This window comes from Orcinus orca, chromosome 1, assembly GCF_937001465.1.
Source record: "Orcinus orca chromosome 1, mOrcOrc1.1, whole genome shotgun sequence".
NCBI lineage: Eukaryota > Metazoa > Chordata > Mammalia > Artiodactyla > Delphinidae > Orcinus > Orcinus orca.
In genome coordinates, this window is record NC_064559.1 from 54,619,978 (window position 1) to 54,641,120 (window position 21,143).

Sequence of the window (21,143 nt, forward strand, 5' to 3'; positions counted from 1 at the left end):
GCCCCCCCTCCCCCCGCGACCAGGGGCTGGTGTTCAATACATGTGTGTGGAATCAAATGATTATGCTGATGCTGGGCACCAGAGATGGACACAAAAACAGAGGCCGAGGGGGATACAAGGAGCATGGAGCAGAAAGTCAGGCAAGGCCACAGAGAAAACATGACGTGGATGTCTGGATCACCTGCATGCGTGGCAGCAGCCAGAATTACGCTCCTGCTGCGTCTGGAGTATGAGGGTGATGCTGTGTTGACCCACAGCCAGGTGGGCACAGGAAGCTGGGTTGCCCTTCAGGCCCTTGGCCATCATTAAAGGTGAGTGCCCAGGAAGGGTCTGAACGTAAGACTTCCCCTAGCACACATTTGTCACCAGTGGCCAGGAGGAGAATCAAACAAACACCACCGAGAGTAAATCAGTCACTGTTTGAGCAGGTGCCCTTTTCCGAATGAAATTGCGTGTGCTATTTTTAATATCTCTTGTCCATCTGCTCCGGTTATTTCCTCTGACCCAAACTGGAAGGCTCCGTCGCGTTACCTGGACAGAGATTTGATCATGCAGTCACCTTCGCCGAGCTGCGGGGACGTGCTTGGCTCGTCTGATACACAAACCCCAGGAAGTATAAATAGAAATGTTGCTTTTATTTGTAGACTTAATGTTTATGGGGAAGCTGACTCAGAGGCATAAAAGCTTACCTCTTCCAATTCACCGAACTTTGGGCCCATAATTCTTGCAGTTCAGAAAATCAAATAGAGGTCAGCAATTTATGCCTAAGGTACCAGAGGTGGAGAGCCAGAGCAGGGCTATTAAACTCGGCAAATGTGCTTATGTGTTTTCAGTTTTCTTACGTTGTTTCTGCTGGGGTCTTCCACAACTAAATTGCTGCTGCTTTATGGACTGAAAAACCTCAGAGTGAGAGACAGCTTCTCTTTAGCACTTCTGCCAAAATGTCAGGGCCGGTCCTGAGCCCAGGCATTCCTTACCCAGGAGGTCTCTAGGGAGCCCAGTTCCCAAGATATAGATGTGCTACCATTAGCATCAACTTCAATCCACGCCCAAATGCACCAAAGGGCCAGCTCGTGTTCATTATGCATCCCATAAGATACCAAAGACTACTTACTTGATTTTATATTTGAAGATTTTTTTAACTGACTTGTGTACTTTCCACGCTTCAGTTGGAAAGAAGGTCCTGAGAATTAGTGTACAGAGAAACACTGACATCTAGAACCCTTAATCAAACTCAGATATTAGTTGTTTGTTAAACAACTAATCCTTGTAAGAAGCTCCCGGAAATTCTAGAAAGGAAAGCTGCTCAGTTACTCACTCTCCCTTATGATGGTAGAACAGTAACCAGTGTGCTTGAGACAATTAATTGAAAATCTAGATTCCTTGGGAAAACTTGAAAAGGGCAAATAACACTTCAAGAAATATTACCACTGCTATATTCCCAGCACCTAAAATAGGTTCTCAATAAATATTGATTGACTCTCTGGCTATAATTACATCTGTCTTTATACCATGCTTACAAACATTCTAAACATCCTAACGTCCAGACAGAGCCTTTTTCAGATTTCATCCTTTTTCAGAAAATCAGGCATCTGGCAGCCCTGGCCTTTGACACAATACACTGAAAACCAATGGTGGTGAACCTTGAACATCCACGGGGTCAAGTTGGACTAACTGACATCAACAGTAATACAGAGCTACTGGAAGCAGGCAGGATCCTAGTTGGATCTGGTCTGCCTGCCTGCTGCTAGGAACCATGTTGGTGTGAATACTCCTGTTTACATCGAAAGAGCTTCATATTTGCTTGGCAAACAATTCAATACAAATTAGAACACTCAGTTCTAGTTTGGCCTGGGAGCCTCAGGTAGACAGAGCTAAAACTTTGATCGTCTTTTATAAACTGCCAAAGTAGCCTAAGATATTGGGCCTAAGGAGACTTTTATGTGGTCATAGAATTGATTCTCCCAGTTGGAAGCAAGAAGGAGACATGCATGAAAGTGGAGAGAAAAAGAAAAGGAAAAAAAAATGGACAAACTTCCTTAGCCCTATAAAATTTTGCATTCCAGTTGTTAGACCCTGCTTTTCATACCAATCCAATCAAAATATGTGAGAGGACACCATGAAATATAGACCCCTAATATAAAATCATGCACTTCCCCAACTCTTACAGTTTATGAATAAAGAAATTAAGATCCAGAGACCACTAAGCTATTTGGTGAAAGTATTGAGTCTCAGCCTCTTCCTACCTACCACATGACAATTTAATGGGAAAAGGGAGAGTCTCCACAGCTCTCTTAAGATGTAGATGAGTCCTAAGCTTCGCAGATTTCATAACTCCTGACTTTAGACAGAATTCAACACCTGAGAAAAGAGTGAGGTTTTTATTTCTCTTAATTAGAATTGTCATTCCTAGGCCTGGCCGCCTCACATCACTGGGAGCTTCTTGTCTCCCAGGTCTTTGGGCAGCAGCAGGGACTACTGGTCCACATTCTAAGAGCAGGGAGCTCACCGGCCTCTGAGTAGGGCTGAATTGTGAGCCTTACCTTCTTCATGCAGCCCATGCTACATGCCCACTTGCAAACATGAAAGAGAGAAGTTTCCAGAATGTGTGTGAAGTGATATTGTTGAGATTTTTAGCCAGTTCTGTGCATCAAGCATTGGAATCTCTCCAGCCCATTGGTATTACTTCTCCTGGCACTAAAGAGGGGATTAGAGAAGAAAAACTCTAAAGAAATATGGCACAGATGGCAAAAATCAGGGGAAAAAAAAAGAAAGAAAACTTGGCCTCAAGAGAAAGTAAGTAGCAACATGGATGCAAACATGCCGATAAAAAAGGCAAGTGGCCATCTTGCAGGGTTAAAAAAAAGCCTGGTGATGGATCACCAGGCCGGCAAATGTTCCACGGTATTGAAAACAGAGCTAGCCACAAAATCATTTTTTCTCCAGGTTTTTGTTTGGGTTGGAGAATGCAACATCAAGGGCACATTTGGAGGAGATGTGTGTGGTGAGGCAAGGCAGAGCACTAGCTGCTGCAGCAGTTCTCTTGGGCTGATAGCTGCGCCCCTTCCCTCTTCCTTCCCCCATTACCCTCCCCTCATCCCAGGATAGAAGAAAATGCCGTACAACTTTATGTAACTGACATCCCCAGCACTTTGAAGTACGGACCTCGATGAATTCAGCAGCCAGGAGATCAGATCCAGCACATTCTCTGATTGACTGCTTTCCCTGGTTAACTGCAGGCTAGAAGCAGAGCCTTGGAGTGGGCTTCCACCCACAGGGAGCTGTGTCCTGACACTTGGATTAAGGTCAGAAAGATCAGTCTCTGGCTCCTTCTGAGACTTTCTGGGACACTCTTAGAATGAAATGGGCTGCTGGCCTTACTCTTTCACTTCAGTGTCTATTATCTGTTTTTTCCCACCCGATTTTCCTCAAACATATTCCATCAAATTAGCTTTTGTCCCAATTCCAAGTCACACTCTACGGAAAATCTAAAGATTTCCCTTGTCCTTTAATCCTCTGCACTGCATTTCATCAAGTATTTACAGAGTGCCTACTATGTGTAGATTGCTGTACTAGGTTATCTCAGAGATTATTTAAAAACAAAACCAAAAAAACAGCATAGTCTGTGTCCTGCCCTCAAGGAATCCTCTAGTAAGCAGAATGAGTTATTATGGCACGAAATCAATGCAGGGCATATTTAAATCAGGGTATCAGAAAGGAAGGATCAAGGAAGTCTTCATGGGAATTTGAAGCATGGCAGGATCTTGATAAGGGAGGTTGGAGAAAAGAGCCTTCCATGGAGTAGGCCCAGCAAAAGACACGTAGAGGTGGGAAAGCATGGAGAGCCCTGCTTGGCTGAAGCATGGGGTACATGGAAGACATCATGGGCTGTACTCCTGAAAAGGTAGGTTAGAGCTAAAGCCAGCAGTCTTGAAAGTAAGACTGAGAAATTTGGACTGGAAGGAAGGGATGCAGATGCTGTAGGCTAAATAAAATCAATCCAGTGAAACAAAGAAAAAGAGAGTTGTGAATGAGAGCATGTCCAAAAGTCTACTTGAACGAACAAATTGTTGTTTTCCTTTTCATTCAGTGTTTAGGGCCACTGTGCCTCCTAAGGTACTGTAGAATGGAAAGAAAACCAACATTTGGGCCAGACAGAGCTCTATTTCAAGCAGTGATTCTACCATTATTTAGCTCTGGTCCTTTGGGCAAGTCTTGTATAACTGATATGAGTTCTCTCTCACCTCCCAAGATATAAGAAACATCACATTGCCCTCTTTTTCGAAGCCAAATTGAATCTGCCTCTGGATCTTCACTAGCAAGAAAGAAATGTATTCTCTGTCATGCTGGGAGTGGAGGGAGGTCAGGGGATGAGCTGCCCCTCATAGGAATGTTCATGAATCTCAGAAGACTGGTGCATCCAGAGAACAGGGGGAAAGGCCTCTATTCTTTAGTCCATCTCAGCAAACTGAGTTCTTAACATCTGAGCCTTCAGGGTCCATTTGAATGTGGAAGGCTCCATTTCCCCCACACCATGCTTGACAGGATGATCTCCCCCTATAGATCCTCAAGCATGGTGGTAGTGACCAACTGTCCAGGTTTACCCAGGACTGAAGGGGTCTCCAGGATGCAAGGCTTTCAGTTTTAAAACCAGGAAAGTCCAGGGCAAATTAGGATGAATTGGCCACCCTGCCTGGCACTCTATGTCCAAACCAAAGGCGTTCACTTGTTTTCCCCCCACCCTGCCCCCATCAGAGGCTCTGGTCTACCCAGAGCTCTATCAGGGATCAGGATAGGGCCACCAGCCCTGAAAGAACATGCTACTACCTTCCCATCTATGTCTCAAAGCCAGTTCTACTTCTTTAAATCAAAGTACTAACCTGGGTAAGGGATTTCTTCTGAATAATTTGCAACTTCCTTTTTTTTTTTTTTTTTTTTCCGACGCTGAACCAAAAAGCCATCAAACAACTCCAGAGGCAAAGTTGTCCAGAAGTCTGAACATACAGGCTTGACCATTCTACCTGCAGGTGAGAGGAGGAAGGCATGAGGACAAAAGCAAAGGAACAAATTACCCTTTTAATCCTCTGAGATGAGTCAGTCATTAAGCCAAATACAACGTGTCCTGTAGAAACACAGCACATACAACGCACCAGGCACTGTGGTAGGTGCTCCGTGTACAGTGGGGAAAAGATGGCAGCCCTCTCCTCATCAAACTTACATTCTATCACTATCCTGAAACAAGAAAGAAGCAGAAAAAAGTGTCTCAAAAAATTATTCAGCTGCAAGTGACCTAGAAGAGCCTCCTGGAGCCATCATAGGGTCAGATGTAATAATGCTCGTAGAACCCTCACTACAGAGCCGCCACACAGGACGCTGCCCAGTACAGCCATGGGGGTACCTCCGACTTCCTGGACTTGCTATTTGAAGCTACAAACTGTTCCTCTTTGACACTTCCTTCAGTTTCTGCCAAACTCTTGCTACATTTCTGAAGAGTCTTTAGATTTACTGGGCTCCATTACCAGATTCATTTACATATGTCATCTCATGTTATTCCCATTTCACAGGGGAAGACTCTCTGGCTTAAAAAGCAATTAGTTTAGGTTACACAATCAGACCAAGAGTGAGAATTTGAACCCATTTCTTCCAGCTCCAAGCCTGTGTTTTTCCTCATGTCACATTGCCCTCCTGGCAGCTCCTTTGAGAGACCTCTTTCCTTTGCCCACTGCTCTGGGGCTCTCAGGTCAGAGATTGGTGTTACAGCTGCAGAGGCTGTGGGTCAAAGGCAGGGCAGCTAGCTGTATTGGTCAGGGGAGGCTCGCGGCTATAAAAAATCATCTGAAAACCTTAGGACTGTCTGACAAGGATCCACCCAATTATTCAAGGCTGTTTCTGAATCTTCTAGGGCTTTTTTCATCTGCTGCATTCAGCCTGCCAATGGGAAAAGAGAAAAGGCCCAAAGGATAATCCTGGGGCTTCTTGATGGGCTAAGCTTGGAAGTGGGGTAATCAGCTTTGCCCATATTCTATTGGCCAGAACTCAGTCACATGGTCACATCTAACTACAAGGGATGCTGGGAAATGTAGTGTAGTGGTGTACCCATGAGGAAAAGGCAATGGGGTTTAGTGAACACAGAGCAGTCTTTGCTAGAGTGGGCAACAGCATTTGAATAGCAGCAATGTTCTGGGGATGATCAACTCTTGGAAACACTCCATCCACAAAATGGAGGACTCCAGAGACTGTTTTCTTTGCAGGGATGGTGCAAGGACTAGAGGAATGCATACAGAGCTCCAGAGCCAGTATAAACCCTTAGTCAACAGTCATGGAGGAGAAGCAGAGGGTATAATGAGACAAACATGACCCTGAGTTCCCCTCACCAGTTTTGGGTCACTGGGCAGGTTTATAATCTCTGTGAGCATGGAACTCCATCTCCAAAGTATGGATCCCTGTAGCTAATCTATACTTGTGAGAATAAGAGGGAAGTTCATTTAAAATAAGAACTGCCTCAAAATCCCAAGATAAAGGGGTACCAATTTGCATTCAGAGAAAGAGGTAGTGAACATGCAATAAATACACTGTTGGTGTAAGACCAGAGAAGCACTAGGTGAATGCCTGCATTAAGAAGTATAACTTTCAGAGAGACCAGTAGTTCCCTCCCAAAAGCTACCTGGGTAGACTCTCAATGGGCCTCTACTATTTGATCTATTTCTGGGTAATTGCCAATAGCTAGGATTTTAGAAGTTTTGATCTTATTTTAAAGAATAAGGCAGTGGTTCTCAAATCTGGTTGAGTATCAGAATCACCTGAGGAAGTTTTCAAAAATATAGAAGTAAGGCTCAGAAATTTGAACTGTTTCAAGTTTCCCAGATAATTCTGAAGTAGCCAGATTGGCACCGTTCCATTAACCACATTAAGAACCACTACCCTAATTTATTAAAAGAAATCCTAAACATCTTTTGATATACCCATTTATCTACCTTATAACCTGTTAAATAAAGCAGAATGCCACTCTAAAGTAGTATACCTTTCAGGGTGTTGAACAACACGAGCAAATGCACCATAATGTGAGCAGAGACACTTTAAACTTGACAGACAAATGCTTGAATGAAGACATGGGGTGGGCCAGAAAGCAAAAGAGTTTTATTAGATTGAGTGATTGATTCATTCACTCATTCAACCAATCACTTGACAAATTATTATTGAGCCATATTGCCAGGTACTGTTCTAGGCTCTAAGAATATAAAAATAAATAAGAAATAGTTCCTATATTTCCAGAAGATGGGGAAAGAAAAGCTACAACCAAGTTTGCTTCTTGAAAGTACCCACCACAATGCTTCTGAAATTAAAAGCCTGTAACATTTTATTAAGAGCCTATGCAGCTCTGTAAGAACAGACCAGAGGAAGAGGGGGAAGATGGCGGAAGAGTAAGACGCGGAGATCACCTTCCTCCCCACAGATACACCAGAAATACATCTACACGTGGAACAACTCCTACAGAGCACCTACTGAACGCTGGCAGAAGACCACAGACCTCCCAAAAGGCAAGAAACTCCCCACATACCTGGGTAGGGCAAAAGAAAAAAGAATAAACAGAGACAAAAGGATAGGGAGGAGACCTGCACCAGTGGGAGGGAGCCGTGAAGGAGGAAAGGTTTCTACACACCAGAAGCCCCTTCGCGGGAGGAGACTGCAGGTGGCGGAGGGCAGGAGCTTCAGGGCCGCGGAGGAGAGCACAGCAACAGTGCTGCGGGGGGCAAAGCGGAGAGATTCCCGCACAGAGGATCGGTGCCGACCGGCACTCACCAGCCCGAGAGGCTTCTCTGCTCACCTGCCCGGGCGGGCGGGGCTGGGAGCTCAGGCTCGGCCAGCCTTCGGTCCAAGCGCAGGGAGAGACTGGTAGTGTGAACACAGCCTGAAGGGGTTAGTGCACCACGGCTAGCCGGGAGGGAGTCCGGGGAAAAGTCTGGACCTGCCGAGGAGGCAAGAGACTTTTTCTTCCTTGTTTCCTGGTGCGCGAGGAGAGGGGATTAAGGGCCCTGCTTAAAGGAGCTCCAGAGACGGGCGCGAGCCGCGGCTAAAAGCGCGGACCCCAGAGACGGGCATGAGACGATAAGGCTGCTGCTGCCGCCACCAAGAAGCCTGTGTGGGAGCACAGGTCACTATCCACACCTCCCCTCCCAGGGCCTGTGCAGCCGCCACCGCCAGGGTCCCAGGATCCAGGGACAAGGCTCGCCCCGCCCTCCGTGCCCCTCCCCCGCCCCCCTCCCCCCCCCGCCCGGCTTGAGTGAGCCAGAGCCCACGAATCAGCGGCTCCTTTAACCCCGTCCTGTCTGGGCGAAGAACATTCGCCCTCCACCCACCTACACGCAGAGGCGGGGCCAAATCCAAAGCCAAACCCCGGGAGCTGGGCGAACAAAGAAGAGAAAGGGAAATCTCTCCCAGCAGCCTCAGGAGCAGCGGATTAAATCTCCACAATCAACTTGATGTACCCTGCATCTGTGGAATACCTGAATAGACAACGAATCATCCCAAATTGAGGAGGTGGGCTTTCAGAGCAAGATTTATTACTTTTTCCCCTTCTCCTCTTTTTCTGAGTGTGTATGTATACGCTTTTGTGTGAGATTTTGTCTGTATAGCTTTGCTTTCACCATTTGTCCTACGATTCTATCCGTCTGGGTTTTTTTTCTACTTTAAAAAAATTTTTCTTAATAATTATTTTTTTATTTTATTTTACCTTACTTTCTTTTCTCTCTTTTTATACTTCCTTTCTCCCTTCCTTCCTCCCTCCCTCTCTCTCTCTTTCTACTTTTTCTCCCTTTTATTCTGAGCCATGTGGATGAAAGGCTCTTGGGCTCCAGCGAGGAGTCAGTGCTGTGCCTCTGAGGTGGGAGAGCCAACTTCAGGACACTAGTCCACAGGAGACCTCCCAGCTCCACGTAATATCAAACGGAGAAACTCTCCGAGAGATCTCCATCTCAACACAAACACACAGCTTCACTCAACGACCAGCAAGCTACAGTGCTGGACACCCTATGCCAAACAACTAACAAGATAGGAACACAACCCCATCCATTAGCAGAGAGGCTGCCTAAAATCATAATAAGTCCACAGACACCCCAAAACACACCACCTGTGGACCTGCCCACCAGAAAGACAAAATCCAGCCTCATCCACCAGAACACAGGCACTAGTCCCCTCCACCAGGAAGCCTACACAACCCACTGAACCAACTTTAGCTACTGGGGACAGACACCAAAAACAACGGGAACTACGAACGTGCAGCCTGCAAAAAGGAGACCCCAAACACGGTAAGATAAGCAAAATGAGAAGACAGAAAAACACACAGCAAATGAAGGAGCAAGATAAAAAACCAGACCTAACAAATGAAAAGGAAATAAGCAGTCTACCTGAAAGATAATTCAGAATAATGATAGTAAAGATGATCCAAAATCTTGGAAATAGAATAGAGAAAATGCAGGAAACATTTAACAAGGACCTAGAAGAACTAAAGATGAAACAAGCAACGATGAACAACACAATAGATGAAATTAAAAATACTCTACAAGTGATCAATAGCAGAATAACTGAGGCAGAAGAACGGATAAGTGACCTGGAAGATAAAATAGTGGAAATAACTACTGCAGAGCACAATAAAGAAAAAAGAATTTAAAGAACTGAGGACAGTCTCAGAGACCCCTGGGACAACATTAAACGCACCAACACATTCGAATTATAGGGGTTCCAGAAGAAGAGGAGAAAAAGGAAGGGACTGAGAAGATATTTGAAGAGATTATAGTTGAAAACTTCCCTAATATGGGAAAGGAAATAGTTAATCAAGTCCAGGAAGCACTGAGAGTCCCATACAGGATAAATTCAAGGAGAAACACGCCAAGACACATATTAATCAAACTGTCAAAAATTAAATACAAAGAATACATATTAAAAGCAGCAAGGGAAAAACAACAAATAACACACAAGGGAATCCCCATAAGGTTAGCAGCTGATCTTTCAGCAGAAACTCTGAAAGCCAGAAGGGACTGGCAGGACATATTTAAAGTGATGAAGGGGAAAAACCTACAACCAAGATTACTCTACCCAGCAAGGATCTCATTCAGATTTGATGGAGAAATTAAAACCTTTACAGACAAGCAACAGCTGAGAGAGTTCAGCACCACCAAACCAGCTTTATGGCAAATGCTAAAGGATCTTCTCTAGGCAAGAAACACAAGAGAAGGAAAAGACCTATAATAACAAAAACAAAACAATTAAGAAAATGGGAATAGGAACATACATATCGATAATTACCTTAAATGTAAATGGATTAAATGCTCCCACCAAAAGACACAGACTGGCTGAATGGATACAAAAACAAGACCCATATATATGCTGTCTACAACAGACCCACTTCAGACCTAGAGACACATACAGACTGAAAGTGAGGGGATGGAAAAAGATATTCCATGCAAATGGAAACCAAAAGAAAGCTGGAGTAGCAATTCTCATATCAGACGAAATATACTTTAAAATAAAGACTATTAGAAGAGACAAAGAAGGACACTACATAATGATCAAGGGATCTATCCAAGAAGAAGATATAACAATTGTAAATATTTATGCACCCAACATAGAAGCACCTCAATACATAAGGCAAATATTGACAACCATAAAAGGCGAAATTGACAGTAACACATTCATAGTAGGGGACTTTAACACCCCAATTTCACCAATGGAACGATCATCCAAAATGAAAATAAATAAGGAAACACAAGCTTTAATTGATACATTAAACAAGATGGACTTAATATTTATAGGACATTCCATCCAAAAACAACAGAATACACAATTTTCTCTAGTGCTCATGGAACATTCTCCAGGATAGATCATATATTGGGTCACAAATCAAGCCTTGGTAAATTTAATAAAATTGAAATTGTATCAAGTGTCTCTTCTGACCACAACGCAATGAGACTAGATATCAATTACAGGAAAAGATCCATAAAAAATACAAACACATGGAGGCTAAACAATACACTGCTTAATGATGAAGTGATCACTGAAGAAATCAAAGAGGAAATAAAAAAATACCTAGAAACAAATGACAATGGAGACACGACGACCCAAAACCTATGGGATGCAGCAAAAGCGGTTCTAAGACAGAAGTTTATAGCAATACAATCCTACCTTAAGAAACAGGAAACATCTCAAATAAACAACCTAACCTTGCACCTAATGCAATTAGAGAAAGAAGAACAAAAAAACCCAAAAAGTTAGCAGAAGGAAAGAAATCATAAAGATCAGATCAGAAATAAATGTAAAAGAATGAAGGCAACTATAGCAAAGATCAATAAAACTAAAAGCTGGTTCTTTGAGAAGGTAAACAAAATTGATAAACCATTAGCCAGACTCATCAAGAAAAAAAGGGAGAAGACTCAAATCAATAGAATTAGAAATGAAAAAGGAGAAGTAACTGACACTGCAGAAATACAAAAGATCATGAGTGATTACTACAAGCAACTCTATGCCAATAAAATGGACAACCTGGAAGAAATGGACAAATTCTTAGAAATGCACAACCTGCCAAGACTGAATCAGGAACAAATAGAAAATATGAACAGACCAACCACAAGCACTGAAATTGAAATTGTGATTAAAAATCTTCCAACAAACAAAAGCCCAGGACCAGATGGCTTCACAGGCGAATTCTATCAGACACTTAGAGAAGAGCTAATACCTATCCTTCTCAAACTCTTCCAAAATATAGCAGAGGGAGGAACACTCCCAAACTCATTCTATGAGGCCACAATCACCCTGATACCAAAACCAGACAAGGATGTCACAAAGAAAGAAAACTACAGGCCAGTATCACTGGTGAACATACATGCAAAAATCCTCAACAAAATACTAGCAAACAGAATCCAACAGCACATTAAAAGGATCATACACCATGATGAAGTGGGGTTTATTCCAGGAATGCAAGGATTCTTCAATATACACAAATCAATCAATGTGATACACCATGTTAACAAATTGAAAGAGAAAAACCATATGGTCATCTCAATAGATGCAGAGAAAGCTTTCAACAAAATTCAACACCCATTTATGATAAACACCCTGCAGAAAGTAGGCATAGAGGGAACTTTCCTCAACATAATAAAGGCCATATGTGACAAACCCACAGCCAACATCGTCCTCAATGGTGAAAAACTGAAAGCATTTCCACCAAGATCAGGAAAAAGACAAGGTTTCCCACTCTTACCACTCTTATTCAACATAGTTTTGGAAGTTTTAGCCACAGCAATCAGAGAAGAAAAGGAAATAAAAGGAATCCAAATCAGAAAAGAAGAAGTAAAGCTGTCCCTGTTTGCAGGTGACATGATACTATACATAGAGGATCCTAAAGATGCCACCAGAAAACTACTAGAGCTAATCAATGAATTTGGTAAAGTGGCAGGATACAAAATTAATGCACAGAAATCTCGGGCATTCCTATACACTAATGATGAAAAATCTGAAAGTGAAATCAAGAAAACACTCCCATTTACCATTGCAACAAAAAGAATAAAATATCTAGAAATAAACCTACCTAAGGAGACAAAAGACCTGTATGCAGAAAATTATAAGACACTGATGAAAGAAATTAAAGATGATACAAATACATGGAGAGATATACTATGTTCTTGGATTGGAAGAATCAACATTGTGAAAATGACTCTACTACCCAAAGCAATCTACAGATTCAATGCAATCCCTATCAAACTACCACTGGCATTTTTCACAGAAGTAGAACAAAAAATTTCACAATTTGTATGGAAACACAAAAGACCCCGAATAGCCAAAGCAATGTTGAGAACGAAGAACGGAGCTGGAGGAATCAGGCTCCCTGACTTCAGACTATACTACAAAGCTACAGTAATCAAGACAGTATGGTACTGGCAAAAAAACCAAAAGATAGATCAATGGAACAGCATAGAAAGCCCAGAGATAAACCCACACACATATGGTCACCTTATCTTTGATAAAGGAGGCAGGAATGTACAGTGGAGAAAGGACAGCCTCTTCAATAAGTGGCGCTGGGAAAACTGGACAGGTACATGTAAAAGTATGAGATTAGATCACTCCCTAACACCATACACAAAAATAAGCTCAAAATGGATTAAAGACCTAAATGTAAGGCCAGAAACTATCAAACTCTTAGAGGAAAACATAGGCAGAACACTCTATGACATACCTCACAGCAAGATCCTTTATGACCCACCTCCTAGAGAAATGGAAATAAAAACAAAAATAAACAAATGGGACCTAATGAAACTTCGAAGCTTTTGCACAGCAAAGGAAACCATAAACAAGACCAAAAGACAACCCTCAGAATGGGAGAAAATATTTGCAAATGAAGCAACTGACAGAGGATTAATTTCCAAAATTTACAAGCAGCTCATGCAGTGCAATAATAAAAAAACAAACAACCCAATCCAAAAATGGGCAGAAGACCTAAAGAGATATTTCTCCAAAGAAGATATACAGACTGCCATAAACACATGAAAGAATGCTCAACATCATTAATCATTAGAGAAATGCAAATCAAAACTACAATGAGATATCATCTCACAGCAGTCAGAATGGCCATCATCAAAAACTCTAGAAACAATAAATGCTGGAGAGGGTGTGGAGAAAAGGGAACACTCTTGCACTGCTGGTGGGAATGTGAATTGGTACAGCCACTATGGAGAACAGTAAGGAGGTTCCTTAAAAAACTACAAATAGAACTACCATATGACCCAGCAATCCCACTACTGGGCATATACCCTGAGAAAACCAGAATTCAAAAAGAGTCATGTACCAAAATGTTCATTGCAGCTCTATTTATAATAGCCAGGAGATGGAAACAACCTAAGTGTCCATCATCGGATGAATGGATAAGGAAGATGTGGCACATATATACAATGGAATATTACTCAACCATAAAAAGAAACGAAATTGAGCTATTTGTAATGAGGTGGATGGACCTAGAGTCTGTCATACAGAGTGAATTAAGTCAGAAAGAGAAAGACAAATACCGTATGCTAACACATATATATGGAATTTAAGGAAAAAAATGTTACGAAGAACCTAGGGTTCAGACAGGAATAAAGACACAGACCTACTAGAGAATGGACTTGAGGATATGGGGAGGGGGAAGGGTAAGCTGTGACAAAGTGAGAGAGTGGCATGGACATATGTACACTACCAAACATAAAATAGATAGCTAGTGGGAAGCAGCCGCATAGCACAGGGAGATCAGCTCGGTGCTTTGTGACCACCTAGAGGGGTGGGATAGGGAGGGTGGGAGGGAGGGAGACGCAAGAGGGAAGAGGTATGGGAACATATATGTACATGTATAACTGATTCACTTTGTAATAAAGCAGAAACTAACATACCATTGTAAAGCAATTATGCTCCAATAAAGATGTAAAAAAATAAAAGAAAAGAAAAGAAGAGACCATACTTCTGCTCTCTTAATCACACTTTACTGGAGGTAACTTGTGTACTCCATGGTGAATAGTCTCATTATTCATTGCAAAGAAGATAATACCATATAAAAGCCTACCTCCTCCAGGAAGCTATTCCTCAAAAATAATAGTTTTCTATAATATGTGTTGTATGTATTTCAGGTCGCTACCCTATCCTTGTGTATTTATTTTAATATTATCTCCCCTCCTTTATAGTGTCAACTGGTTATAATGCTATTTTCTTTTAAATATTTTCAAGAAAAAAAATCCATTCAAGTGTGCTAGACTTTGAGCTCTCTTTCCCATGACCTGTGTACCAGCTCATGAGAGCTAGCATGACAGCCTGATGCCTGCACTCTTGGCCACTGAGTGTTATTGTACCATACTGCAAACACTCCCCACCAGAAAGGGTGCTACCAATGCTACCCTGAGCTGAGTGTGTTCTGCAGAGGGTGTGGCTTATCCATCATATCCTCTATCTCTGCCATTTGTTTTATGGGGTGTTTTTGTTTTTGTCTTTGTTTTGCCACTTGGCTTGTGCGATCTTAGTTCCCCCAACCAGGGATTTAACCCGGGCCATAGCTGTGAAAGCGCCAAGTCATAACTGCTAGACTGCCAGGGAATTCCCCCGTTTGTTTTATGTTCATAGACCAACAGTTGTGACCCATGATAACTGAGAAAATGTCTCCAAATGATATTACTAGAAAGAAAAACATGAAGAGTAACATGATGGATGTCAAAAGGTAGTTTTGTAAGAGCTTGAAAATTCTTCAGGAAAATGGTCATGGATGAGAAAAGGGAGGGTAAAAGTCAGCAGGCAAGAGACTGATGGGAGTCCTTAGACGTACCTAGGGGCCTAAACCATAACTGTCACCTCAGAGGACTGCCAGATGATTGTATGAATGGGGCCGAAGGAACACAGCAGGTCACAACTTCAAAGAATTTGGAGGGGAGTGAGAGCCATTTGTCAATGTACAAAAGAGGAATGTAATTCCACAGGGACTGTGCCATAAATAACCCTTATGGCTCTGATTCAGTTAGAGCTCCCTTTTCCAAGAGGACATCAACACTGCCAAACTGGGTAGGTATGGTTCTTTTATTTCTCCTATCGAATCATAAGCTCTTTCAATAAGTGATTCCATGACTCAGTTATATTTGACCTCCTTAGGAGTCTACTATAGAGTCATGACAAAATTTTTTTAAATGAATGAATGGATTTCTAAATGAAACAGACCACTCACCATCTCTGACATGTCACTGTCATGAGTAATAGGGTCTCTAATAGGCTGATAACAAAAATCCCCACATAAGTTGGGGTTCTCTGGTTTATGCCTATTCATTATTGTCGAGTCTCTAGACCTCACTTTCACTCCCATCAAAGTCTCCCCAAAACGGAACATGGCACCCACCCAGAGAGTAGATTCAGAAATTCTTCCCTTCTCACCTAGGCAACATAGAAGAGTTTACACAAAGAAAGAAACACCTTAAAGGGAGCCTAATGGGGCATTTCCTCCACCCTCTAAGAGGAAGGAAGGAGAGGCAAGGCAGTGAGTTGGGTATAGCCCAGGTTTATTACATTTGATTTTCCCTTCAGTCAACACTCGAGAGAAAGAGAGAGACCAACACTGGGTACCTTTGCAGGAAACTGCAGTGATTTTAGTAGGGTAGAAAGTGGAAGAGTGAAATGTTATTACTATAACAACTGACATCATAATTGCTCCTCAGAGGACAACCGTCTCTACTGAGTAAATACCTTGATAAGCGGCTTAGGTTGGAGGGTGAGTCACTAAGCATAATAAATAGATTGGTAGATATTCTATATGAGAAGATGAGAGAAATTTGTTTTGCTACTGAAACATGGAAGGGAGAGAGGAACCATGACATAGAATGAGGTTCAGACAATACTTGGAGTGATACTGCTTGTGAAAGTTCTCCAGTGGTGGGGCAAAGACATTTTTAAGAATGAGGATGGCCTCAGGTTCAATATGAAGTTTATATTGCTATACTTTAAAATCCTCCTCTTATATCCCCAAATTCCTTATTAAAATCTACTAATCACAAAAAAAAAATTGCTTTTATGTGTAGAAATTGTGATAATTAAGAGAAGATTTAATGTTTAGGTTGATATTTTGTGACTTGAATTTCGTGTTTAGGTTGATATTATGTGAAACAGAAACAGCATAAAAGGGACAGTGAGATGACCCATAAAAGAAGCAAGAGTTTACAGCCAGGGCTAATGAGGAGACAATAATTTCCCTAGAAATTCATAGTAATTCTGAGGAGCATTTTGGTCTTTCACAGATGTGGAATTAGAACTTCAATCCAATCTTATGCAGATCTCAAGGAAAAAGAAGGGCCCAGCTAACATCAAGGCTACAGGCTGATAACAAAAATCTGTGTATAATGGCTGTGGTTCATGCCTTTGCAGAATCTATAGATCTCACTTTCACTCCCCACAAAATCTCCCCAAATCTTTCTAGATGTTCCTCAGATACATTGCCCATGTATGCCAGAATAAGACTCTCTGCCACCACTTGGTGATCTTCACTTTTCCTCCTTCCCTGCTTGCCTCGTGGGAGTGCCTTCCTGCTGCCTGCACTACCTGGAAGCACTGGTGTTGCTTCCAGAGGCTGTCCCCTTCTCTCTTGACCAAAGGTGCTTTCCACTTAAGTCATTCTTTCTAAAGTGTGGAGATTCCACATGTTTTAGTTATCTATGACTGTGTAACAAACCACCTCAAAACTTAGTGGCTTAAAACAACGACTTATTATTTCTCATGATCCTGTGGATTGACTGAGCATCTTTTCTGCTTCGGGTGGTGGCAGGTGGAGCGCTATGATGCTGGAAGATCAAAAATGGCCTCATTCACAATGGCTGGCAGTCAGTGCTGGCTGTGTAGGCTGGGAGCTCGGTTAGGGCTGGAGGCTGGAGGATTTGATTCCCCTCCAGCGGGTCTTACCCTGTAGTTTCTTGGGCTTCCTCACAACATGGTGGGTGAGTTCCAAGAAAAGTGAAAGGCAAAGCTGTAGATCTCTTAAGGCCTGATCTCAAAATTTATATAACCTCACCCCTGCAACATTCTATTGGTAAAATCTAAAGGGAGGAGAAACACATTCCACTTCTTGATGGGAGGAATAGTGGGGGAAAAAGAAAAGAAATAACAAAAAATTGCAGTCATCTTTAATCTACTACACCACGCTACTCTGCCATACACACACACACACACACACACACACACTACTGCTGTACAGTACTTCCTTACGTTGAATCTCAGAGCATACCTCTACTTCCAACCTCTTGCAGACAGTCTATATGAGAAATACTCATCTATTTCTATTGCCAGCACCCTAAGCCTTAGACACCAGAACAGGAGAGTCTGGCAGCAGGACCAATCTACTGAATCGATCCTTCCCTGCCAAGCAGTCTCCTTCTGCCTAAACTCCCTTGCTTTTCAGTCAACCACACTTCCTCTTTTGACCAGGCCATTTATCACAGGGATTGTGTATCCTTTTGAAGCTTTTATTTCATTGGCTTACTCAAAAAAACATTAGTTCACCTTAATCAGACATATGCATGTACCATCTTCAATAAGGGGCTAACTATGAAATGTCCCTGCTACTTATCCAGTATTGGCACAGATATGACAGAGTCTTCAAAGTGTTCATGATAGTCATATATCACTGAAAGTTCCCCAAATCTAACTCAGCACAGCAATTCAGCTCTCTGAAAGCATGCCTGAGCCGCCTGAACCTGAACTACTTTAAAAAGACTCCCAGTGAGTCAAGTTCCTGAACTTAACTGAATTGGTGCAGTTCCAGAATTTTTTGGTGGTTTTGGGAAGCTAAGAGGGTGAAAAACCACAGATACCAACCCCCCAAACAAATCCCCAGTATGGTACAGTCTCTGATCAGCTTTGTGTCTGGATCCAAGGCAAGAAAAAATCCTAGGGGGGAAAATGTAGAAGAGAGAATTGGACAAGGAAGAAGAAGAGCGTAACATTTCTAATTCCCATCTTGTCACCAGCCTAGAAGAAGTCTAAAGCTGCTAACACTGCAAAAGAATGACTTTCCTCCTGCCCCCTCTTCAGGCAACTGAGATTCTGACCTGACCAACTGCTAAAACCTTGCCCCAAGGACAGTTACCAATGAAGCAAATTAAGCCAGAGATAAGGTAGTCTTCCCCCAGTCCACACTTCTGGATTCAAACTGCTCTGCTCCACCCTCACCTTACACAAGAAATGCAGTCAAGAAGAAGAGCACTTGATAACAGCCAAAGGGACAGTGAGTTTCTTCCCACTGTAGCTTCTAGCCAACTACTGACTTTCAGCTTCACTGTCTTGTTATGAATATTAAAAAGGAAAAGGTGCCATCGCAAGTGCAGGGAGTTGGTGATAAATTACTGTCTTGACTTACATTGATTAATTGCAATTCATTATCCAGACAGGTAATGGGCATTCATGTTGTTTCCACTTCCTGGAGATGATCAGTAGCCAAACCTTGTAAACAGCGAGATGGAAAAGCAGGAACAACTCAGGACAGTGAATGGTGGGTTGCTGAATGCTCTGTTTCATTAGTTTTTCCTATCAACATCTCATGGAGAAGCAAATTTCTAATTCAGATGAAACTGGATCTTCATCTGAAAGCAGGAACAGCAAAATAAGTTTTTCTCTAATGAGAAAAATAGTGGAAAGGAGCACACAGTGTTGCATACTGTGCACCTTTGCTGCTGCTATTAGGTCACGTCCTTTTCCCTCCCTGTCCCCCTCTCTCCCTCCACCCTTCTCTTCGTCCATCCAACTCATTCTCAGACTCTATCTTCTCCAAGAGCCACTCTGACCCCACAAGTGAGGCCAGCACTGTTCTTGTGCACCCCTTTGTTTCCTGTGCACACCCCCACTACTGCTCTTACCCCAATGTGTTAAAGTTACTTGGTCATGTGTCTTCAGAAGAGTAGGCTGAAAAAGAGCAGCGTTATGTCTTGTACTGCTTTGCATCATTAGGTCCTAATCCTCTCTCTTGCACATCAAAAGGATTGAATCCGGGATTTCCCTGGTGGTGTGGTGGTTAAGAATCCGCTTTCCAATGCAGGGGAGTCCAGCGAGCCACAGCTAAGGAGCCTGCCAGCCGCAACTAAGACCCGGAGCAACTAAAATAAATAAATAAAATATATATTTAAAAAAAAAAGGATTGAATCCACCTTGAACTGAGCTGAATGAACATCTATCATACTGTTGTGTGACTTTTAGTATCCTCTACCTTCTCCTCAATGTTACCAAGTAAGTTCTATTATTATGTTTCATAGTCTTGAGGCTAAATTAAGTGAATCTCAAAGAAGTTTTGAGACTTCCTGATCCCTGCTCTCCAGAATAATGTATGTGAACATATAGCAGAAATACTTTCCTATTACTTTCTTGACTTACTCTTTGAGTTGCTTTTCCAATAAGACATATCCTTTGCTAAGCCATTCACATTCTCTCCTGAGTTCCTACTGTGCTAAAGCCAGATGTTTGTGAGTTGTATGTCCATTCTGGGAATGCTGTCCCACTGACTGATAGGACAAACTTATGACTCTCCCTCACCAACCCTGTACATACATACTCCCACACACGTAGGTACATGTACAGGACTGTGCCCATTTGCAGATGGTTTCTGAATTTATCCTTGAAAATCCCACATAAAGATTTTCAGAATCATAAGGACTCTTGGGAATTCCCTGGCTGTCCCGTGGTTTGGTCTTCAAGCTTCCACTGCAAGGGGCATGGGTTTGTTGCTGGTCAGGGAACTAAGATCCTACATGCCATGCAGCACAGTCAAAAACCCCCAAAATATTAAGTACTCTTGATTGGATTTCAAATACATAGTATTTTTTAAAATTGTGCTCAAAAGAATTATTTTCTGCTTACCTTCCTTTCAAAGTCACCAATGCCGAACTTCAAGACCTGAATGTTCTCAGGTATCTTCTGATGGGTTTCTTTTTTTTTTTTGCCTATCAAGCTTTTCAAAATCAAGGGTAATTCCACAAAGGCACTGCACTCTTCTATTGGCATTCCAGTAGACTGGGATAGATGGTACAGATTCTCTGCATTTGGGTTGAACTATTATGGCCCTGCAGATGGATATTCTCAGATTGTATAAAGTGTGCATACTATGTGGTACTCTTAGTTTCCTCAAATGTGTTCTTATTTAAAGTTAGGAAGGCAGCAACGAGTCTTAGAAAACCTGCAGACTGGTAGTCAGGAGAGGGCTCCAATGTTTTATAGAAGGAAGTGGTACATGAATAGGTAAATACGTAAGTAGGGAGATAGGTAAGGAGGTGGGTACTTAAGTAGGTAAGTTGGTAGGGAAGTAAATAAACAGGATTTCTCTACTAACTAGCACTCTGAGATTGGGAAAGTCATCCCTCCCCTCTGGGCCTCCGTTTCTAGTTCTCTAAAATTAAGGCAGTTGGACTACTTGGTCACCAAGCTCTGTTCAAGCCTTTTGAGTCTATGAAGTCATCTGTGACCAGCTTTCCTTCATCCCACTTTCCCATTCTCACTGCTGGTGTGTTTCCATATTCCCTACCATCCTCTTCCATGGATCTTCTCAAGGTGACTCTAGATCTACTGAGACCTGCTTTCTTCCATTTAAGTTCTTTATTGCCCTGGAATTCTAACACTTC

At 42.4% G+C, this 21,143-nt stretch overlaps 1 protein-coding gene and 1 long non-coding RNA gene across 2 annotated transcripts in view; one reads left to right on the plus strand and one right to left on the minus strand.

The window, feature by feature from the left end:
• Positions 1-4,999, minus strand: part of PAPPA2 (pappalysin 2) — a 314,606-nt gene extending 309,607 nt beyond the window's left edge. The window contains exon 1 of the mRNA XM_049715361.1: positions 4,881-4,999. The gene's annotated coding sequence lies outside the window, so the exon portion shown is untranslated. The remainder of the gene's footprint in view (positions 1-4,880) is intronic.
• The window catches only part of LOC125965659 (uncharacterized), a 248,133-nt gene that overhangs the window by 169,888 nt on the left and 57,102 nt on the right, over positions 1-21,143 (plus strand). The gene's annotated exons all lie outside the window — the stretch shown is intronic.